At 29.4% G+C, this 23400-nt stretch overlaps 1 long non-coding RNA gene across 1 annotated transcript in view; it reads left to right on the top strand.

Moving 5' to 3' along the window:
• Positions 1-23400, top strand: part of LOC145325860 (uncharacterized) — a 270432-nt gene that overhangs the window by 157713 nt on the left and 89319 nt on the right. The window lies entirely within an intron of this gene.

The raw sequence follows: 23400 nt of genomic DNA, 5'->3' as shown, positions 1-23400 counted from the left end.
GGCCACAATTAGGAGACATCCCATGGCCACTCCAACTGCCAGAAATGGATTACAATTCTAAATATAAACAAGATTAATTTTGCATAAAAACTCATGTCTTATGAAAACATTTGGTAAATTATTGTTTTAGAGGTCATTGGATCATACAATAGACGTGAAATGATTAAAGAATAGCATTTTGAATTATTGGAAAAGCTGAAAGATTAATGCCTTCTTTTCGAAAAGTCTGAAAATACTTTTTGGTATCAGTGATGTCAAAGAATTATTGTTTGTAAATTTGTTTTAAAGCTAATCATGGTCTTGTCTGAAAGCAATTTAACATATGTACATATTTTTATAAACAAAGAAAATAATTGCCTAACATTAAAGTTAATTAATATCATCTTAATAAGGCTTTATGTCTGCAAAAAAAAGTTTATTTACTAATTTTTTAGATATTTTACCTCAGTCTTAAAAGATTTTGTTGCATGATGAGAAACTTTTGAACTTTGCATTGGTGCATAAATATCATCTGAAAATAATTTGTATAATAGTATAATTTGTCAAGATAAAAGTTTATTTAAAAAATAAATAGGAGTTTATTTAAAGAAAAAAAATATATAGAAGATCTACAATTTAGAAAAATAAATATATATTATGTTAGATTTTTTCTGACTAATAGCAAATACTAGAAAAAAAAAAGGATGGCAACATTCATAAAAGGAAGTTCTAAATTCAAATGGTAGAACAAACGTACATGATCACTTGTATAATGTAAAAACTTAACAGAAAATTAATCTAAAAGTATAAACAAAATTGTTATAGATATACATTGGATAGAAAGATAGCTAGTCACCTGTAGGTAGCAAGATAGTTATTCCAACAATATCAAAAAAGAAAGTTTCTTCCTTGATAGTATAAATAGATACTAGATAGAAAGATAGCTAGTCACCTGTAGGTAGCAAGATAGTTATTCCAACACTGTCAAAGAAGAAAGTTTCTTCCTTGACCAAAATAAGATCTTCTTTGGATTTTATATCATAGGCTGATCTTTCTTCTGGCTCATCATCTAAAAGAATGTATTTTCTCAATGATGATAAACTAAATTTCCCCTCCTGTAGATTAAAATCATTAGTTGAAAAAGTTTCGACACTACTTGTTTGGAACCAAATATCCACGATTTAATAAATTAAATTCTTGAGCCAACGATTACAACAAAATAGCCAAATATTACAATTTTTTAAAAACGAAGCTTTTCTATAAATAGGGTTTGTCAGTCCATCCGTAAATAACGGTAGCAATAAACGTTAATTTAGGCATGTTAGAATTGTCTTATCGAGTTTAAACTTTGAAACAACTAAATTCTGCTTATTCAGATCTGACACTCTAAAGTGTTAATATTCGTTTCTGGGCTTCGCTTTTTTTTGAATGTTGTAATCATCCTTGTTAAATATACATGAGATATACTTTTCTTTTTTGTTCTTTTTCTGACTTTAAAATGTCTTTTATTTGCTGCATCTTTTTCTGCTCTTGTTATTATTTCTTCAGGATTTAATTGTGACTCCAGTACTTGAATACCTAGATTTATATAATTTGTAGCGCAGCTGATCTATAACAAAAGCATGTATGTACGTTATGGTGTCTGGTTGACTAAAAAACGTTGGGTAATTTCAGTTTGTCACCCATTGGCCTATACTTTAACAATAAAGGTACTAAGATAATAAGGTCTCATAATTCTATTACTTTAACTTCCCTGATCCAATGTCTTTTCTATTGTTACTGCTGCACTATCCTTATAATAAAGTAACATGATGTCTCTCAGTGTGTTAATCTGTATGTTTGTACCAAAGGATCTCGCTAACCACAGGTTCGTCTTTACAGGGTAGCTTCTCATAACTTCTGGGAAGGTGTTTACTTATTTTTTCAGCTACTACTCAAGAAAGACTGCTGGAATGTTACTTATATCGTTCCTAATTGTTATGGCAATCATCATGCAAAGTTTAAAATCAATAGGACAATTTTAGTATGAATTAATGAATAGACCAAACCTTTACGGATGTAAGGATGGACCTACCCTAAATATAGAAAAGCTTCGCTTTTAAAAAGAATTGAGTGATTTTCTAATTCAACTCTGATATGTTTATGTGTTTACAAGACATAAAAGGTGTTACGGTTTGGTGAGCAAAGTCTTCAAATTCTTTTTAATAATCATATCCGGAAATCATTAAACTTTCTGTAATCTGTACATATCTAATACAGGGATCTACAGGATAGGACAATGGCATATAATTTGATGCACATACCCAATGATGATACATAACATTACCTCTTCTGTACATTACTATTGGTGGTTAAAACATTTGGACACTCAACTTAATGAACCAAAATCAAAATTCAGTAGGGTCCCCAAAGTTGTTAAGCCAACGAATAAGAAACTTTTTTATAAAACTTTGAGGACCAGTGTAATAAACAGTCCAATGTCCCCTCTCTCCCTGTATCTAATATCTTTAAGTTAATGAAAATTCAAGAAATTATTTAAACACATATCCATAAAAAAAGTATAAACTAGAACTTTGAATAAAAACTAGCGGTTGCGCCACTAGCAAATAATTGCTCTAAATAATAACTCTAGATTATAGAACTTGCGGCAACGCCCCTTGACTCTAGAGGCTAGACTAATAGCTCAAAACTACCCAAGACTTAATTCTAAAAATTAAATGGCCCAAAACTATTACAGAAGCTATTTGAATCGGTTTAATAAGTATTGGGACCTTAAGCTTCTGACAAAATAACAGTACTTCTTTTTATAATAGAATGACCTAGTTCATTATTTTTTTCATTCAATAGACCGACCAATAAAATTAAAGAATAGTTTTGCAATTAAAAAGTTGCGGAATTAAAATAATTTGAAATTGAAATATGTGTGCTACATGCTTCGATGATTTTCAGGGATATATAGGAATAGAAAAATAAAAGATAACGAATATTTCTTATCTTTTTTATGACTAATACTTACTAATCTTTAAGGTAATATTATTATCGATAAATATTGTCGTCGGGGAGGGGATCGGTTCATATCTTAACGTCATAACTAAAGACGTTAAAATACTAAAATTACCCTTTTACCCCCCAAAAATAACCTGGAGGAGTATAAGTGTTTTTGGAGGGAGAGGATAACTCATTATAGGGGGGGGGGGGGGGTAATTACTCAATACCCAACAGATTTCTGGGGGTTAGGGGGGTAATTACCTTCCTAGCTAATTTTACCCAAAGTGAATTTTTTTTCTGAAGGAGGGAGAATTTGTATCCCCCCCCCCAAATAGGAATTACCCCAACCCTTAACATTTTAGTCTTTGTATGCAAAAATAAGCAGTCTTATTTTTCATTTGCGACAACGTGGATTTTTTCTTATCTTTTTTGTTTATCATTTTTTGTATTAAATTACTTCAAACATTTGCACATTTTATATATCAGTGTCCTACATACAGTTAATTACACAACACTGACGTTGTTAAATAAATAGAAAATGTCAGACAATCTACATTTGCATGATGATAAAGATTTAACAAGAGTTTTTAATTCTGAAGATGAAGCTGCCAGTGCATCGGGAACTGAATCCTCTTTGTACTACAATCGCACATATTCAGCAGAAAATGACAAAACCTTTGTAATAACACCAAATACAAGTGAGGAAGACCTAATTGGATGGCTTGATTGTAATAAACCATCTGAAATTCGCTCAAGATTTGACTACACCGTGTGGATTAACCTTTATTGGGAGAATAGTATTGAAAAGGATGAAGCTAAAGAAGCTGCAGTCAAACAACTGTGGAAAGAAGCTACAGAAATATCATATGATAGTGTAATAGATATAGCAAAAAGGACAGGATACTTGCAGGGAAAATGGGTGATTAGTTCACATAAAGCTGCTGTGGATACGGACTGGAAAACTGTAGCTATGGGAATACTGAACAAGGAGTTTGGAGAGGACGTCTTGAAGGCAACTGTGGATTGTAAAAAATCTAGAATCCGCATTTACACCAAGGATATCACTTGTCGTGATGAAATATTTTCTTGTGAAAGAAAGTTATGGGAAGCAGGACTTAGAAGCTGGATGACTTACAGACCAAGCATTTTCTCACTGTTAAACATTAGAGGGGAAGCAATTAAACCTGATATGTATCAATCTGGAATTAGCAAAAAAAATGGGAAAAAATTCTTAAACACATGTCACGAGGTAAACAAATAGTATTGTAAATAAGTAAACAATTAAAAAAAAATAAACTTTCCTCTTTCACTACTTGATATACTTAAAATATGATTTTATAAATTCTAATTTTTAAGAGATAAGACCTGATTTTCTGAATAATATAATTTTATACTTATTGTATTCATTTTCATATTCAAAAAAAAAATTTCCGTCTGTTTTTATCACTTTTTGAGTTTTTTTTCAGTGTTAACAAAATTCTTACAAATTAAATATGTGTTGATTAAAACATTTCTTTTTTTTGCAATTATAGTTGACATATTTAGTTTGATATTTTACTGAAGACAGTCTTGATTTAAGCAAAATATATGTTTTTTATATTAAAATTATGTCGATTCTAATATTATTATACATACAGCATGACCCTCAAAAAAGTATTTTTAAGCATCTGCAGCCCTTATTTCTCAATGAATTAAAAAAAAATGCATATGTCCTTGTACTCCATAGTATTCCACATAAGTAGATATAAAAATATTTTTTTTACCTCCATTAACACCGGAGATTTTTAGAGCTAAAGTTTTGAAAAAGTGACTGAGAAAAAGAATTTTTTTTTGTTTCTCTTATTTTTTGGATGGTTATATTATGTTTTTCTGGCAACTGAATAATGAGACACAAAGAAAAACAAGTTAACTAATTATTTCTTTTTTATTCCACCAAAAAATATAAATTTTTAATGGCAAAAAATACTACTGAATGAATTGATAATTTGCAAATTTTAGGTTATTTATTAACCCTTATTTGAGAAAAGGATTAATTATGACAGTTGCGCCGCCTACTTTTCTGACATCTCAATAATTTAATAGGGGGTTAATTAAGCTTTTTAGACAAAAAAATCATTATGTTTTAATTTTATTTTCTTCATAACTTTTTTGTTATTAAAGTTAGGATTGTGAAACAAAAACAATTTTCCTGCTATATTCATAAAGATTTATTTGGTTTTTTAATCTTAAAAAATTTTGCCTAATAAGTAAGTTTTTCAAAATATCATTAAACTAAAAAGACTCAAAAAATATGTGTAAAAAAATGCTTTTTACTCAAAAACTAAATTTTTTATTTCATTTTTGTATAAAGTTTCTGCTAGTAACAAAAATAAAAGGATTTCTACCTTAATTTTGCTAAAAAAGTCGTTTCATGTTAAAAGTTACTTTTTCCTCAGTCACTTTTTCAAAACTTTAGCTCTAAAAATCTCCGGTGTTAATGGAGGTAAAAAAAATATTTTTATATCTACTTATGTGGAATACTATGGAGAACAAGGACATATGCATTTTTTTATAATTCATTGAGAAATAAGGGCTGCAGATGCTTAAAAATACTTTTTTGAGGGTCATGCTGTAGATTATCATGATTCTTATTATATCAAAATAATTACTTAACACTTAAGCTACTTATAGTATAATAACAAAGTTGTTAAGTGAAAACACAGTTTTGTACTTTCTAAACAAATCTTGCCATCTATGGCAAAAATATGATTTAAAGATTTAATTTTCATTGTTTTCTTTTTGGAAAAATATGTTTCAGAGTGTAATTTTTAAAAATATATTATAGAAAAATGATTAAAAATTTTTAAAAATATAATATTTATGACTGTAATTTATCCTCTTAAAATTATTCCTAAATATCAACATATAAAAACGTAATTGTATGTTGTACCAGATTTTCATGTACTCTAATAAAGTGATGCTCGCAGCTGGCTAAAATAATGATAACCTACACCCCCTTCACCCCATCCCCTCCCCTGCTACTGATGATCAAACTGAACAATAAATTTGGTCCATATTAGCTTACTGAAAAATTGTATTACAGACAATTTTCTTTGAATATTTTTAAAAAATCATGAAATTATTACCAGTTTTGTTTCAATATCTGCGGAAAGCTGTCGATAATATGATGCAATAAACTTTATTCAATAAACAACTATTATCTTTTTTTTATAGAATTAGTCAATCCTTCATTTCTTATTAGAAGATAGATAGATAGATAATTAATAAAGAGGAAAGGGGCAGAGATCAGGGATAAGCCAATAGTCGATAAATTTATGTACATACTACTTACTAGCTCAATAATGATAGATAAAATTACCCCTTCTGTAGATTAAAATTAGTGATTAAAACGTTTGAACACTCAAATTAAAACTCAATAAAAGTTACCAAATGTGTTAAGTCAACGAATAAGAAAACAAGGATGACAACATCCATAAAAGCGAAGCACTGAAACGGTAGGACAAACGGACATTAACACTTGTCTAGTGTCTGAACTGAATAATCAGAATATAAAAGTATCGAAAGAGTCGAATCAAAATTGTAAGTAAATTTGTTGAAAAACTGCTTGATACAGGATAATGTTTTGGACATACTTACATTTTTAGGACTTGATTATAGAGTTGCTTTGCTTATACTATTGTTCTTTGTTGTCCCAGGAATCAATATACCAAAAATCAGATCAAACGGATAATTAGATCACATAAAAATTTGTTGCTAAAAAAGTAGAAAAATCAACATGTTTAAAATGGACATACGGACATTCTGGTAATGATTATAGAGTTGCTACGCTTTCTAAATCGTACCTAACTACTACAGGAATCATCATGCAAAGTTTGAAATCGATAGGACAATTCTAACATGCCTAAATTAACGAATAAAAGCTATCTATCTCGGACGGACGGACGTACGGACCGACCCTAATTATAGAAAAGCTTCGCTTTTAAAAATATTTTTAAACTTAATAGACTAGGAATAATAAATATTTCACTGTTCTCTCCCTCCCTGTGACGGAGTAGTGAGAGAAATAATGAAGTTATTTATACCTTTCACCTTGTTTGCTTTGCTTCAAAGATTATCCTATATAATAAAGTAACATGATTTCTGTTTGTTGCTGACTGACAAAAATTCTCGACAACCACTGTACCGATATAGCTCTCCGTTTTAGTGAGGCTTTATCTATTCTGAGAGACCTCCCAAGAGATATAGACCATAGAAAGAAATCTAACCCCCACCCCAAATAAAAAAAAGAAAGACATACGATTAAAGTTTTGGAAAAAAATGAGATAAATTTTAAAAGATATAATTTTACTTAGTACAAATGTACTTAATATTTAATTTTTTATAATATAAAACAAAGTGCTTCTTGAATTAAGTCTATAAAAAAGAGAATTAATAATTGATATAGTTTTACGACTATTTCATTTTTAGTAGCGAAGCTCTTCTATAACTTCTTGTCAACATTCCCATTAATATGTAGCATAAAAGTTTTTAAAAAGTTTTTGGGGATAATAATATAAAAAAAAAATTCCTGTTGTTCCGAGCATTTACCGACCGTTAGTCTGTCAGTCATCATACAAAATATAAATATTAAAAATACATGAGAAAGGTTTCCTATTTTTTCCCCCCAATAAATCTATTCTTTAAATCTCTCAGTCTGTATTCATATCCATGATATTTTGGTGTTTCGTTATTTAAGGATTATGACATCCATGACTATGAATGAAATTTTTTTCGAAAAGTTCAGCATTTGGGGATTAAACTCCCCCCTAACGATTGTGATTGTGTGTATTACCTATTCTGAATTTTTTCATCCTTGTTATATTAAAATTATTAGGAAAATAATAATTGGCGCAACAATTATCATTTTAAGGGGTTTATCTTAGGTTAGGTTCAAGTGCGTACATAGCATTTTTCCCCCGAAGGGGTTAGGAAAGCATTGTTCTATAATTTAGACAGGGAGGGAGAGGACATTAGAATGTAAATATCACTGGTTGGCACCCAAAGTTTTATAAGCAAGATTTCTTTCTTTGTTAGCTCATAAACTTTGGGTACTTACATTTCAAAATTTTATTGTTTGGTTCAAACTAAAAGTGTCCAAACTATTGAAACCAATAATTTTAATGTAAAGAAGGGCAATCTTTTAAAATCAACACCTCACCACGAACAAGGTGATCCCTCTACATGCTTCTGATTTTAGCTATTTAGACAAGATTATCCATTTTAAATCTATAATACAAAGTAGAACGATGTCTGTCTGTTTGTGTGTTTGTCTGTTTGTTTGTCTGTTTGTTTGTAGCGAAGGATCTCGCTAACCGCTGAACCGATCGGGTTCTCCTTTACAGGGTAGCTTCTCATAGGTCCCGGGGAGGTTTATAACTATTTTCTCGGGGGGTGGGACACCCCTAACCCCCCAAAAAATGAAAAATACCCCCCCCAAAAAAATTTTTCTCATAAATCTAAAATACAAAAATTGGTTTGATCAAACCTCTTGGGGCAAAGCCCCTAGAGGCTAGGGGCGAAGCCGCTAGTATGTTATAAAGTAGATACTTTACATTTAATAACCAAAATTATTAATTAATAAATATAAAGCATTAATATTATTTAATGTTATGTACTTTTTAGTTTTTTCGCCCCTAGCCTCTAGAGGAGGGCTGTAGAAAGCATGAAAATAATTTGAAAATATCACAAAATATATATAAAGCTTCCATAATAAGTAGAACCCATTTGAACCAGTATTAAACAGTATTTCTCGAGATCTTCAGCTTCATACAAAAAGTCCTTACTACTCTATATTACAGGAATATGGCTATGATAGTTATTTCAGACCCATTAAAAATGTCTTATATTTTTCAAACTTTGCATTATATTTCCTACTAGCGGCTTCGCCCCTAGCCTCTAGGGGCTTTGCCCCAAGAGGTTTGATCAACCTAATTTTTCGTTTTTTAGATTTAAAAAGAAAAAGTAAACAAAAATTTTTTTTTGGGGGGGGTATATTTCATTTTTTGGGCGGGTTGGGGGTGTCCCACCCCCCAAGAAAATAGCTTAAAACCATCACAGGACCAGTAGGTATATTCCCTGAAGAGTAGAGCCCAATCGGTTCAGTGGTTACTGAGATCTTAAGCTTCAGACGGACAGACAGACGGACAGACGGACAGACAGACGGACACACATCGTTCTACTTTGTATTATAGATAACAGTAAGGCATAATTTAGGAAGAGCAGCAACTTTACAAGCATTTCTTATAAGTCCGTGCAACCACTTATAATTTATTCTTGATATTATTTGTGATTCCCGGTTAGATTAGGCATGTCTATTGGAATAAGCAAACAATCTTTATGTTATAAAGTCAGGATACATACTTGATATTACGCCCATTTCTTTCTGAATTTGAAAGTTATAAGTTTTTTAAATATTAAAAGGGCTAACACTCAATGTTTGTTAATGTTTATTTGTCTTAGCTAATCTTTTATGGATGTTGTCATCATAGTTATATTAAAAAATGAACATAAATGAAAAAAAAACCACTTTAAAATCATTTCCATTATTGTCTAGTACTGGTTCTCAGATATACTGAAAAATCATGTATAGCAGCACATTACAGACAATTTTCTACGAATATTAAAATGAAAATCAATAAACTGTGTTATAGAATTTTTCATTTTAATGTCCGAAAAAAATTGTCTATAATACGATGCGATAAAGATAAACTAACCTTCTTCAATGAAATTTAAATCTGTTGTTAAAAGTTGATCATCCTGTGTTTTTATTTGATCATCTTGACTTACTGGATAGTATTCAAAATCCTCAGTTTCCTAAAGAAAAGAGGAGTAGGGATTATTTTCTTCCATTGCCTAACCCCCCTGCATGCGGCCCTAATCATAAAGTTCGTATACCTGATGTGCTTTAACCCTTTGGGGCTACCTGAAACCCTAATAACCTGACCTAACCGAATTAAAGAAAAAAAACTAAAAATTACTAATTTACCTTTTACTTTTAATTTGTTCAAAAATAACAAAGTGAAGGGGGTTTGATGCTCAACTAGGGATTTGTAAATTATCCACCTTTGATTTAAATTAAATAAACTCATCTAATTAATTAATGTATCTTTCTATCTTTTTAGTAACTTAGTAAATTTATCTTTTTCATAATAGATTAATAAGAATCAAAATTTGTAGCTTATTATATATGGATCAAATGAAATTATAACTGCCTTTTGTACCAAAATGGATAATCATTCTTTCCAATAATATGGCCAGATTGTTCCTATTTATCTGTGAATTCATATTGTTAAATATTAATTTCTATCTATCTATCTATTACTTCATAATAGAAATGGTTATTAGAGTCACTAGATATGATTTCTATTTATCTATATATTACCTTAACTTTATAATAGAAATGATTATTAGAGTCACTAGATATAATTTCTATCTATCTATCTATTACCTTAACTTTATAATAGAAATGGTTATTAGAGTCACTAGATATGATTTCTATCTATCTATCTATTACCTGAACTTTATAATAGAAATGGTTATTAGAGTCACTAGATATAATTTCTATCTATCTATCTATTACCTTGATTTTATAATATAGATGATTATTAGAGTCCCTAGATATAATTTCTATCTATCTATCTATTACCTTAACTTTATAATAGAAATGGTTATTAGAGTCACTAGATATGATTTCTATCTATCTATCTATTACCTGAACTTTATAATAGAAATGGTTATTAGAGTCACTAGATATAATTTCTATCTATCTATCTATTACCTTGATTTTATAATATAAATGATTATTAGAGTCACTAGATATAATTTCTATCTATCTATCTATTACCTTAACTTTATAATATAAATGATTATTAGAGTCACTAGATATAATTTCTATCTATCTATCTATTACCTTAACTTTATAATAGAAATGATTATTAGAGTCACTAGATATAATTTCTATCTATCTATCTATTACCTTAACTTTATAATAGAAATGGTTATTAGAGTCACTAGATAGAATTTATATCTATCTATCTATTACCTTGATTTTATAATATAAATGATTATTAGAGTCACTAGATATAATTTCTATCTATCTATCTATTACCTTAACTTTATAATAGAAATGGTTATTAGAGTCACTAGATAGAATTTATATCTATCTATCTATTACCTTGATTTTATAATATAAATGATTATTAGAGTCACTAGATATGATTTCTATCTATCTATCTATTACCTTAACTTTATAATAGAAATGATTATTAGAGTCACTAGATATAATTTCTATCTATCTATCTATTACCTTAACTTTATAATATAAATGATTATTAGAGTCACTAGATATAATTTCTATCTATCTATCTATTACCTTAACTTTATAATAGAAATGATTATTAGAGTCACTAGATATAATTTCTATCTATCTATCTATTACCTTAACTTTATAATAGAAATTATTATTAGAGTCACTAGATATAATTTCTATCTATCTATCTATTACCTTAACTTTATAATAGAAATGATTATTAGAGTCACTAGATATAATTTCTATCTATCTAACTATTACCTTAACTTTATAATAGAAATGATTATTAGAGTCACTAGATATAATTTCTATCTATCTATCTATTACCTTAACTTTATAATATAAATGGTTATTAGAGTCACTAGATATAATTTCTATCTATCTAAATATGTATTACCTTAACTTTATAATAGAAATGGTTATTAGAGTCACTAGATATAATTTCTATCTATCTAAATATGTATTACCTTAACTTTATAATAGAAATGGTTATTAGAGTCACTTGTTATCATTTCCTCTTTATCAATGAGATTAACTTCTCTTGGTTTCAACATTACAGATGTATCTCCATAATTCTACATAGATTAAAAAAAATACATAAGCATTATTTTTCTTTTTAATAACAAAATATTTTTTATAATAAACTAAAAAGTAGATAATGTGAATTTTATTAAATATGTTAAATAAATATTTTTAGCTTTAACATATTTCTACTGTTTTATAATTCTAGTTTTAAGCCTGTTTTATGAAACATTAAAATAAAAATTGACTAAATTGGAATAGATAGAACCTGAAAATCCAGATCTGCTATGCCTTGAATGTTCAGCTGTTGCTGGAGTGTTTGCACCCTTCCTGATCTTTCTTCTTGTTGCTTATTTGTCACTTCTAGGGGGTGCCCTTCAGACAATTCTTCATTTCATTATAAGCAAAAAATATTCTGCTGTATTTTTTCATGTTATATTTGTTTTGATCCTATTTTTTAGCGCAGCATTTACAGCTTCAATGTTTTTTTTTCTTTAAAAATAAAAGTTTAAAGTTGTTTTCAATTTTACCTGTAATAGGTTGTGCCTTTGGCAGTGGCTCAATTTTCAAAGTGTCATTTTTATTCTGTTGTAATTTTGCTGGCAAAGGAAGATTGTCAATTTTCCTGGCCCTTTTTGGATCACAGTTTGAGGGTTGGCAATTTTCTTGGGTCCTTAAATATTTATGTTTAAAACTATTTGTTATAAAGGATGCAAGTTTTATCTAATATTGTTTATAATTAGAATTCTTTTTAAATATTAAATTCCACCTTTTTTAACACTCAATTTGATATTTATTAATTGAATAATATTAAAATATGCATGTAAAAATAATTATCTGTTTCATTGAAATATAAAAAAAGTTATATATAATATGATTTATTAAATACCAAATTTAATATTTGATCATAAAATTTGATAAAAAATGTTTCTCAGTATCATTTTTCATTACTCTCTTCTAATTAATTGATCCTAACTATTGTCATACAACATACACTCTAAATCAGGGATCTAAAGGGATAAAACAATGGCCGATAAATTGATGTACATACCCAATGAAGATACACAAAATTACCCTTTCTGTACATTCAAATTAGTAGTTGAAACGTTTCAACACTCAACCAAGTAAAAGTTTCCAAAGTTGTCAACCAACGAATAAGAAAATGTTATGATAAAACTTTGGGAACTAGTGTAATTATAGTGTCCCCTGTTTCTCTGCTCTTCATCAACTATTTACAGATATTGTTTACCTGCAAGCTTTACTCTTGACAAAGATCCATAATTTAGAAGATGAATAATCCTTAGCTGCATCTAATAACACTGCTTCCAACTCAAGTAAGACCTATTTTGAATATTCTATTTTTATCAAAATCAATTTATTTCAATCTTGAATTATCTTTAAAAGTTTGCATACCTCATTGGGAGAATTTGGGGGTATATATGGGTCACTTTTGATTATTTTCTTGAACTCTTCCACTACACATCTTTAATTAAAATAATACTTAAAGCTATTGATTAATCGGATCAAGTCAAGCTGAATGTGCCAATGGCAACAAGTAAAACAGAGCGTGCCAATATTCCCCCTAGTCAAGTAGAGTATGCCAATATTCCCCCAAGTCAAGTAGCGTGTGCCAATATTTCATCAAGTAAAGCATAGTATGCCAATAGTTTATCAAACAAAGCAGCATGACAAAAAAAATATAAAAAAAGATGAATTGAACATATTTTCCGATTTATTTACTTACTAAAAGACACAATTTTATACATAAATAACAAAATAAATTAAACTTTTAATATCATATTTAACGTTTATAATACGTTTAAGTTAGTTTGTCTGTGGGTTTGAGCTTTTTTGCTTCGCTTTCATTGATGTTGTCATCCTTGTTATTGATATAAATATATGTATGTCTTAAAAGGGGGCGGAGATGAGAATTATTAAGAGATTAGGGGATTAATGTTTCCCGTAGCTGAATGGTTAAAAAAGGCCGAAAAAATTATGGATAAGGAAATGGAAATTTAGAAATTGTTTTATATAACATACTGGAATTTATTACAAAGGATTATATTAAACAGAAACAAGAATGATAATATTTATAGAAGTTCTGTCTAAAGTCAAGTAATAACATGTAATATTGTCATATTTAAAGGTATAAAATCGAAAGTACATTTATTTAACATACGAAAATTGGCTACTTAATGGACTGACTCTAAATGTGGGGGGAAAAGTTTAAAATGATAGACTGCACGATTAGAAAAAGTTAACTATAGAGTAGCTTCGCTACTTGTATGATCATGACTCAGGATTTAAGAATATTCATTTAAGTCTAATATTTATTATATAGGTTGTCATCTAATTCAACCTACAAATTTACTACTTTATGTACGCATAATATATAAAATAGCAGTTGCGTCCCTAGCATCTAGAAGCTCTCTATTCCAAGTAGTAGAAAAGTTACGAAAATTAGCCTAAAACCATCAAAATTTCAAAATAAAAGATCTCACTAATCGATGGACTGTTATGATTCTTATTTCAATGAAGCTTCTTATTGGTCCTTCAAAATACCATGATTTTTGTTACATAGTTTTTCTTTTTAAAACTTAAATGTAAAGGAGATTTTCAGCTCTCTCCTTCCCTCAAATGCCCCTAGAGACATCGAGAGTGGGGCGGGGGTGAAGCCGCTAGTATATATACATAAATTATTTCAAAATTCTAGGAAAAGCATATCTTGATAAGTAAAGCAGAGTATGCCAATATTACCCCTAGTAAAGCAGAGTATGCCAATATTCCCCCTAGTCAAGTAGAGTATGCCAATATTCCCCCAAGTCAAGTACCGTGTGCCAAAACAGGCTATTGGCATACTCAGCTTGACTTGATCCGATTAATCTAATATATATAAATAAATACTAGCAATTTGTTTACAATATAAAAGTAACATGATCTTAGTTTCTCTATCTGTACCAAAGGATCTCACTAACCGCTGAACCTTTATGGTTCTCCTTTACAGGTTAGCTTCTCATAGATCCTAGGAAAGTTTATAACTTTTTTTGGGAAGGGTACCACCACCCTCAAAAGAGAAATCACCCCCCCCCCCCAAAAAAAATAGTAAACTAAAAGAAATCTAAATTTAAAAAAAAGGTTTTTGAGATTCAAATCCCCCCTCCTAAAGTGCCCCTTGAGGCCTTTAGGGGCGAAGCCGCCAGTTAAATATAAAATAATAATCTTACCCATTCTTGAAGATATCAATATGGCCTGGGGCCTGAGCAGCTCTTGGATTTGGTGATAGAGTTACATCCAGCAGTTGGATGTATTTCCATACTAAAGCAAACGTTGTATAATCATAAAAAAGTTTTGTTTTAGAAATAGATGTAAGAGGGTAAAAATTTTCGTTAAATTAGCCTGATAACATGGAAAACATCTTTTGGCCAGTTCATTCATCAAGTAGGAAGAGGGATGGGGTAAATGGAGTGGAAGGGGAATATCGATATTTTAGCCCGCTACAAGTTTCACTTTATTAGAGAACATGAAATCTGATGCAAGATCCATATATCTATTATTTAGACTTAATACAGTGTGTTTTTTTTTATGAGAACTTTTTTGAAAGCAATTTTACCCCACTTATAGTTATCAGAATTTAATGATTAATGGCTTATTTTCTTCGTTTTTTAATGCAATTAATAGAACATTAAAAAAATATTTTAGTTTTTAATTAAAAAGTACAGTAAAATCTAAAATTCAAAACTTAGGTGACAACATCAAAATGGTTTTAGCGCATTTTTCTTATGCTCAAATCGTCTACCCTTTGCAAGAAAAAAATTGGATTTTCAGTTGTCGACTTTGGGGGGCCAGTACTCCCTCTCTGATTGAGATATGACCTGCAAACTTTGACATATTCTAGTACATGTCCCCAATAGTATCTGTATAAATTTTTAGCTCTAGATCTCAACTTTGAAGCGTTTCACAACCATTCTTGCAGAAGGTAGAAGATTTGAACATAAGAAAAATGCGCTAAAACCATTTTTAGATGTTGACACCTAAGTTTTGAATTTTACATTTTACTGTACTTTTTAAACAAAAACTGTAATATTTTTTTAATGTTCTATTAATTGCATTAAAAAACGAAGAAAATAAGCCATAAATCATTAAATTCTGATAACTATAAGTGGGGTAAAATTGCTTTCAAAAAAGTTCTCATAAAAAAAAACACACTGTATAATCAATTGATTTTAAGAACAAAAAGTGCAATTTTGAACATCTTAAATTTTATGTCTATTAATTTCACCTGAGTTAGGGTTTATGGCAGCCTTCAGTTGTAGAATTGAACCAATAGGAGCTGAATCTACTAGCACTGGGTAACCGGAGTCCTGCATAATTATGATTTTTCATATTTCCTGTTCTGTACTAAGTATATTATTTAAGATACAAGGCAGAAACTTTTGATAACATCCACATTATTAAGTAGCTTTATTAACTATAAAACATCCATAGCGGTCGGACAGCTTTGAACCAGCTTTGAAGCCGCTTTTATTTTTCACAACTGACTTTCTCGGCTCCTATTAAAGATAGAATGCTGAAACTTCTTGTAAACATTCCCATTTATATGATTTATATAAAACATGTAAAAAAGTATTTAACAAAATAAAATATTTGGTATTTAATGTTATATAGTAAACTTACTTCTTCAGAGAATATCAATACTGAGAACTCTGAATTCCTTGATTTCCTGAAAGTGTAATATTAGCATCAAATAATATATTTGTTGATATTTATCTATAATTAAATATTTATTAATTGTTAACATCAAAATTTCTAAGAAAATAAATACAAAAGTATTAATAATTCATAAACATGTAAGAAGAAAGAGTTTATTTAGTTAATTAATATTGCATTGGTTATAGACAACTATTCACAAATGAATCATATGATTAGATTTATTACAGTTTTGTTAGACTAAAGGCCCAGGCTAACAAACCAGGTATTATTAATATTATTATTTTTAAAAAGTTTCTTTTGTGTAAAATTGTCTGTAATATGATACTATGCCAGATTTTTCAGTATGGCAAAGAACCAATCCTAATGCAGCGGATATTGATCAGTTTAGAAGCCATACTGATAAGTAAATTTAAAATCTACCAAGCAACTTACCTTTCCGACTGATCTAAAGTATTTGGATATTTTTTTTGATCTTCAGGTTTACACATTATAATGACTTCCTGAGAATAAAAAAGATTTTTATAAAAGACTCATTTTTACAGGGAAGACTAAAAATATCAGCATTAACATTGTTGGATGTTTTTATAAGATGATTTTTTCTTTCAATGTTTTTGAAAACATTGAAAAAATACATTTAGAACCTAATCAAAGTGTCTCAAAAAATCAGCCTTGTGACGTCATAAAAATGAGGGATTACCCATCTCTTTTTAAGGGTTTTATTTCCCATTTCTCCTCTCATCTCCCTCATTTTATGACGTCACATGGCTGATTTTTTAGGCACTTCGTCTAGCTACCATTGAAGAAAAATCATTGAAAACCTAATCTTCATTGAAAATGCTAAAAGTTTCAAGTGTCTACAAACAATCAGGGATCTAAAGGGATAAGAAAATGGCCAAATTAATGTATATCACCAATGATGATACACAAAATTATCCCTAGCGTAAGATTAGAAATTGAAACGTTTGAACACTCAACATAATGAACCATCCAATCAAAATTTAAAAATTCCCAAAAGTTATCAAACCAACGAATAAAAAAATGTTCTTATAAAACTTAGGGACTAGTGTAACAAACAGCCCATTGTCCCCTCTCTCTCTGAAAAACATTACCTGTAGAGGGACAAAATGTCTCAAAAATCGGACATGGGACGTCAAAAAATGAGGGAGATGAGAGGAGAAGTGTAAAAGAAAACCCTTATAAAGAGATGGATAATCACTTATTTTTGTGACGTCACATTGCTGATTTTAGAGTCACTTTGTCCCTCTACCATTACGTTATTTTCTAGTAATGAATATTAAAAGAATATGATATTCTTAATTCAAAAATCATTTGAAATGAATCAACATAAATTCTGACCTGATCTGAACTCATTGTGATGCCAGGAAGAATGGGAAAAACAACCTAAAAGTAATTTGTTTTCAATATGATCTTATTTAATAACTAAATTAGTTCATTCACCCCTAGTCTGTAACGGAGGATAGATTAGCCAGAAAACAGCCTCAAACCACCACAATACATATATAAACCTACCCTGAAAAAATTTCCTATTTGAATCATCCATTTCCGAGATCTTTGGCTAAAGACAAAAATACCTTACATAGGAGAGTTATGTATATAAAACTTTGAACTAGATTTATTTTTTTTAAATCTAGAAATTTGTCAACATATCCATTGATGATAAATGTAACTTACCCTGACATTAACCATGCCACTTCTTTGAATAGTGCCACATCTGTTAAAATCTGACACCAACAGGGTGTAACTTAACCTGGAATAATTATTTTTATTGCATCGTATTATAAACATATTTCCACGGTTATTTAAATTAAAAACCATAATATTAAAACCAGTTTTTTTTACCACCAAGGAGCCAAAGGCTCAGGCTAAAGAACTGGTATAAATTTAATTATTTCAATATTAATATTTGTGGAAAATTGTCTGTGAAACGATACCATAAATGTTTTTTTTTCAGTATGGCTAAGAAACAGTTCTAATCCAGCAAATATTAATCGGTTTTGAAGCCATAATGGTATATTTTATAATTTGGTTAAAAACTTAATAAAGAAATAAACAATCATATGTCATATCAAGACAATTGAATTTAACTTTTTCTAGAAGATTATTATTGATCTTATAATTATGAAACATACCCATCTTGATCAGAAATGTCAGGCCTGATTTGACAGCTCAAACTAAAACAAAATTTTCAATCAGTAATATATCAAAATATTAATTTTTTTAAAATTATTCAATTTATTTTTTACAAACATGTTTTATTAATCTTTTCACATTATATTCATCCATTTATCTTTCTATATTGTTCATACTATGATCTTAAGGGATATGACATTGGACAATAAACTAATAATTATGATAAAAATAATTACCCTATCTGTTTAGAATTATTGATGAAAACGTTTAAACAATACTAGTTTTTATTAACCAATGCAGGTCTGGAACATGTACCCAAACATTATAAAACCTTTGGAATCAGATTAATTTACAGTCAATTGTCACCTCCCTACCATACCTGGTAGATGGATTAGTGCTGCTGGCATCTCCAAAGACAGGGCTAGCTTGATACCCTGCAGGCTTTCTGATTCTGGCTGATAACAGTTCATCCTTTCCTGACCTAAATAATAGCTATTTATTGCATCGTATTATAGACAGCTTTCTGTGGATAGCAAAATAAAATATTATAAGATTTAAACAAGTTTTGTTAACTCTTAATATATGTATTTTAATTTTTATCGAAAAGTGTCTGTTGTACAATGCTATACATTATTTTTTAGTATGGCTTAGAAAGGTTCTAATCCAGCGGATATAAATGGGGTTTGAAGCCACACTGGAAAAAAGAATTGTAAGAGTTGAAAGTGTTGTTTATTACCTGCATTTGATGTCTGTTACTTGATATTCTTGGCAAAAAATTCCCTGAAAAAACAGGAAATTTGAATGAAGACACACAGTTTTAGATATCAAAGCTACTCAAAATTTGAAATGTCCATCTGTATGACGGGATGTAGTATATACGTCGATATTACGACAGGGGAAAAATTCTTGTCAATTTAGGTTACTATTTCCCCTGTCATATATTGGTCAGTGTGTTGATTACTTAAGAAGGGGGAGGACTGGGTAAAGGAGGGAAAGATAGGGGCGAGTTGGGTCATAGGATAGGAGAGATAGTTAATTAAGCCCGCTACAAGTTTCACTTTATTATAGTTCATGATAATCTAGTGTAACAGCATAGTAATAATGAATCCTATTCTGTATGTTCGTCTGAAATATTTTTTGGGCAACGCTTTTTTGTGGTTTGATTCTTATAGATGTTTACATCCTTGTTTGATATACAAACCCAACGAATTTCAAAAGCTATTACCTTTATCATAAAAAGCAAAATAAACCAACTTCTTCTTTCTTTTAACAACATTCTAAATTCCTTTTTATTTCACTTTTAATCAATTTTTGTTTATTCTACATTATGTGGTTACAACTCACCTTTTTTTCTAAATATGTGTTTTTAATTAAGAAGACTGTTAGATTGCATGTTTAATTTATTCACAATTTTAATCTTATCACATACTTTTTTTGTCTTTTATACAATCTATTTAAAGGACAGTTATTTTTAATTTATAAATTTGTTATTTTACATTCTTTTTAGAATCTAAGGAATAGTGTTGGTATCGTTTTCTTGTATCCATTTTTTCAATAATTATAATCTGAAAATTAAAAATATACTATACTATGGCAATGCCCCTTGCATCAAGGGGCTTTGTATTTATTTTCATGTGATCTAATTATTCGATTGATCTGATTTTTGGTATATTAATTCCTAGGACAACAAAGTATAATGTTATAAGCGAAGCAACTCTATAATCAAGTCCTAAAAATGTAAGTATGTTCAATTCATAAACATTATCCTGTATCCAGCAGTTTTTTAACAAATTTACATACAATTTTGGTTCGACTCTTATACATTTCTATTTTGATTATTCAGTTCTGACACTATACAAATGTTAATGTCCGTTTGTCCTACCGTTTCAGTGCTTCGCTTTTATGGGTGTTGTCATCCTTGTTTACAAGACATGTTATCAACTTTTTATTCATTCCACACTTCAATAAATTCTAAATTCATAACAATTTGTTGTAAAACTGTTAATTCTAACATTTTCAAATATTTCACTTTATTTCCAGAATGGCTTCAAAACCGATTAATATCCGCTGGATTAGAACCAATTCTCAGCCATACGGAATAATCATGCAACGCATTAGAGACAATTTTCCAAGAATATTCTGATGAAATCATAAAATTTGTACCAATTTTGTCAGCCCGGCCCTTCTACCCCTTGGGCTATCAAAACTGGTTTTGTTCTTATTATATTCCATTTATTATCCGCGGAAAGATGTCTATAATAAAATGCGATAAATAAGTATTCAAATATTTCACTACATTTTTTATTCGAAAATAAAACTAAAATGTTTCTAATCAGATTTAAAAGATAAGGATGACAACATCCATAAGTAGCAAGGCTTCAAAATGTAGAATTAAGACAAAACGGTAAAAAATTACATCAAGGAATTTAAGGGATAAGACAATGGACGTTAAATTAATATTACCTTCTGGTAATAAACAAAATAACCCCTTTGTAGATTATTTTTTTTTTGTAGAAAAGTTTTAACATTAAAAGGTTGGAATAATCAATCAAAATTACAAAAAAGTACCTAAAGATATTGAGACAACGAATAAGAAAAAGTTATAAAAAGTTAAATTTATCGTCTAATTTCCTCTCCCTCCCTGAGTAGTCAAAAAAAAACCTCCACACAAACTTCAGCAGTAGAGAAAAACGGACAAAGTTGTATAGAATATTCGCATCTACAAAATTGCTCTATATTCTTAATTGATTTAAGATAGCTATTTAGAGCATACAAATAATTTAAAACCAATCATTTGTATTATCAATAAACCATGAAATATATATATGTTATTAATTTAAAGCAATATAGAATCGTAGATTATCTATAATTCAAGTCTGAGTGTGATTTTTAACAGAGCACTTACTCCATACTTTATCTTCCCTTTAGATTCCCTTATCTTCAGTAAATAAAATGGTTGGTCCGTCGGTTTGTCGGTAATGCTCTTACGGACATTAAATATCCATAGGACAAAGATTTACTTGCTTGATTTTTAGCTACTTATCTAATGCAATATTATTAGAAGCGAAGCTACTCTATAATTCGAAATGTCCGTCCGTCCGTCCGCCTGTCCGTCCGTCTGAGACAGAATAGGAGAAACGTGATTTTCTCGGCTCCTGTATAAAATAGAAAGCTGAAATTTCTTGTCAATATTCCCATTAATATGGAGCATAATTAGGTATAAAACATGGATGCCAGTCGGACCCCTTTTTAGCAGGTTTTAGGCTTTTTTTATATTTTTCTAATTTTCTCCATATCAAAATTAGATTTCCCGTCGATTAAAGGACACAACCAAGACGGTCCAACTGCCTTTTTTTTTGCAGGTTTTAGGCTATTTTTATATTTTTAACATTTTTCTCGATATCTTTGGTGTTTATGGTCCGATTTTCAAATTTTTTTCAGTTATAGATATAAAAATTAAATTTTCTGTCGTTATAAGAAAACAAGCATGGCGGTCAGGCTGCCTTTTAGCAGATTTTTGGCTATCTTTATATGTTTTCCATATTTCCCCATATCTTTGGTGTTTTTGGTCCAATTTTCAAACTTTTTGGTATATCAGTATAAAATAATTTTTCCGATTGTTATGAGCATCTTTTATGTCGTCATCATACAAAATAAAACAAGGTTTCGTGTTTATTTTCTCCGATAAATCTATTCTTGATTTTAAAAATACACTTTAAATCTACTTGTAAACATTCCCATTCACGGTTTTTTGTGCTTTACTGCTTATGGATGTTGTTATCCTTGTTTATTTACAATTTACTATTATTCTCTCCATCTAAAATCTTATATTTTCTGCTCTCCATAAATTGTCCCTGTTAAACTATTAATATTTTTTAGTACATATTAAATTCATTAAAACAGGCTCCGTAGCCGCATATTTAGTGAGGGATCAATTGCAACCGTAAACTGCAGCTGCCGAGCCTTACTAATATTTAGAATATTTGTCAATTAAATGGCTCATTACCTTTATGGATAATTAAATAATATCATTTCCTTTATACAACACATAAAACACTTATTCATTAATTATGGAAATTAATATAATAATAATTATTTATCGCATCGCATTGTGAACAGCTTTCCAAGGATATTAATTGAAAAATTCTATGATTAAAACCAGTTTTGTTAACCCCGAGTGGCCGAAGGTCAGCACTAATAAAACTGTTGTTGATTTTATGATACTTATTTTAATGTTCGTAGAAAATTGTATAATACGATGTTATATAAATATATATAATGTTTTTATTCAGTATGACGGTTCTAATCCAGCGGATATTAATCGGTTTCGAAGCTAAACTGAAAAAATGTACGTCCGTCATTAACGGATATATTCAGTTAAATAGATATATTGGGGGAACCAAAGTTTTAATTCCTCAAAAACTTTGCGTACTTTATTTGGTAAAAATTGGTTGGTTTAAAATATTTAACCATGCAATAATGTTATCCATTCAAGACGTTTTCTAGATCTTATATGACACATCGTTTAGTAAAACTATTAGGTATGCATATTTAAAAACACTATGTACATAAACTTTCTTTTTCATTTAATCAGAAAAAGGTACATAATACATATATCATTATAATTATATGAAAGCTGACTTAATTTTTTTGACGTTACGCCCTGTGATCATAATTGTATAGTATAATCTATCTATCAAACA

Source organism: Acartia tonsa, chromosome 8 (genome assembly GCF_053477335.1).
Source record: "Acartia tonsa isolate MP-2025a chromosome 8, ASM5347733v1, whole genome shotgun sequence".
Taxonomy (NCBI): domain Eukaryota; kingdom Metazoa; phylum Arthropoda; class Copepoda; order Calanoida; family Acartiidae; genus Acartia; species Acartia tonsa.
The sequence above is the reverse complement of the archived record's forward strand: the minus strand, read 5'-3'. Positions and strand labels throughout refer to the sequence as shown.